The sequence below is a fragment of the Dioscorea cayenensis genome, chromosome 4, assembly GCF_009730915.1.
Source record: "Dioscorea cayenensis subsp. rotundata cultivar TDr96_F1 chromosome 4, TDr96_F1_v2_PseudoChromosome.rev07_lg8_w22 25.fasta, whole genome shotgun sequence".
Classification (NCBI taxonomy): domain Eukaryota; kingdom Viridiplantae; phylum Streptophyta; class Magnoliopsida; order Dioscoreales; family Dioscoreaceae; genus Dioscorea; species Dioscorea cayenensis.
Window position 1 is genome coordinate 15,202,451 of NC_052474.1, and position 1,610 is coordinate 15,204,060.

General features: G+C 45.0%; 1 non-coding gene across 1 annotated transcript; it reads right to left on the reverse strand.

The window, feature by feature from the left end:
* Nucleotides 1-270: 270 nt before the first annotated feature.
* LOC120259699 lies at nucleotides 271-377 on the reverse strand. The gene has a single exon (XR_005536255.1). It is a non-coding gene; the product is annotated as a small nucleolar RNA R71 (small nucleolar RNA).
* Nucleotides 378-1,610: the final 1,233 nt, after the last annotated feature.

A 1,610-nucleotide genomic window follows, 5' to 3' on the forward strand; every position in this document is an offset into this window, starting at 1 on the left:
GCATTCATCCACATGTTGTAGCAATCCACACAATTTAATGGTTTGGCCGATGAGGATCTGAACAGTCATATAGAGAACTTTCTCGAGGTGTCCGATATGCTTAAGATAAACGGGGTAACGGATGATGCCATCAAGTTGAGAGCCTTCCCATTTTCTTTGAAAGGGAGAGCGAAGCAGTGGCTACACTCATTACCTAGAGCATCAATTACCACATGGGAGGAGATGGTAGAAGCTTTTCTTGCACGTTATTTCCCTCCCGAAAAATTTGTAAAGCTTAGGAATGAGATCTCATCCTTTGTACAATTGGAATTGGAGTCTCTATTTGAGATGTGGGAAAGGGTCAATGAGCTCCTGAGAAAGTGCCCGCAATATGGATTCCAAGAGTGGATGATTGTTCAGGCCTTTTACAGTGGTTTAAATCTGAGTACAAGGTAACTCTTGGATGCGGCACCAGGAGGTACCTTAGGTAGCAAGACCCCCGGTGAGGCCCGTCAACTAATTGAAGAATTGGGGTTAAACAGCTACTAATGGAATGCTAGGGAGAAGAAAAAGGTGGCCGGCCTCCATGAGATAGATGTAGTAACCTCATTGGTGGCTTAAGTGGAATCATTGAGTAAGAAGTTAGATCTCCTAACTTCGAATAGAATGGAGGCCATGACTACTTGCACCGGGTGTGGTGGAGCACATGCTCCCTCCGATAGCCCGATCTCTATTGGTGATGCATCTTCTGTTGAGAATGTCGATTTTGTGGGTAATGGTATGAGGAATCAAGGAATCCCATACAGAAATACCTACAATCCGGGTTGGAAGAGTCATCCCAATTTCTCGTGGAGCAACCAAGGTCCACAAAAGGCCATAGGGCCACCGGGTTTGTAACAACAAGCCCCAAACATGGAGAACCGAGTTTCAGGTTTGGAGACCCGAATGAACGATTTGGAGAAGGCCTTAACTAGGTTTGTGCAATCATCTAATACAAGGTTCCAATCAGTTGAGGCTACACTTCGCAACCACACCGCCTCTTAGCATAATCTTGAAAATCAAGCAGGGCAGATTGCGAAGTCCTTATCAAAAAGGCCACAAGGAAGCTTGCCGAGTAACACCGAGACCAACCCTAGAGAGCATGTGAAGGCGATCACTTTGAGAAGTGGTCGTGAGGTTGAGGGTAAGCTTCAGAGTAAGAAGCCCAATGAACACGCACTTGAGGCTATAGAGGTTGAGAAAGGAGCAAGCAAAGAGAAGGAGGTGGTACCCCCACCTTTGAAGCCAAGAATCCCTTATCTCTCTAGATTGAAGAATGACCAAGGGGATGAACAGTACAAGAAGTTCCTGAGTTTGCTCAAACAACTACACATCAATATTCCTTTTGTTGAGGTATTGGCCCAAATGCCTAAGTATGCAAAATTCTTGAAAGACTTGTTGACCAACAAGAGGAAGTTGAGGAGAGTACTTCAGTGATTTTAGATGCATCTTGCTCGGCGGTTTTGCAAAAAAACATGCCAAACAAGAAGAAAGACCCAGGAAGCTTCATTATTCCGTGTAATATTGGAAATCTAGGTGAAGAAATGGCATTGGCGGACTCAAGGGCCAGTATCAACGTCATGCCATACACC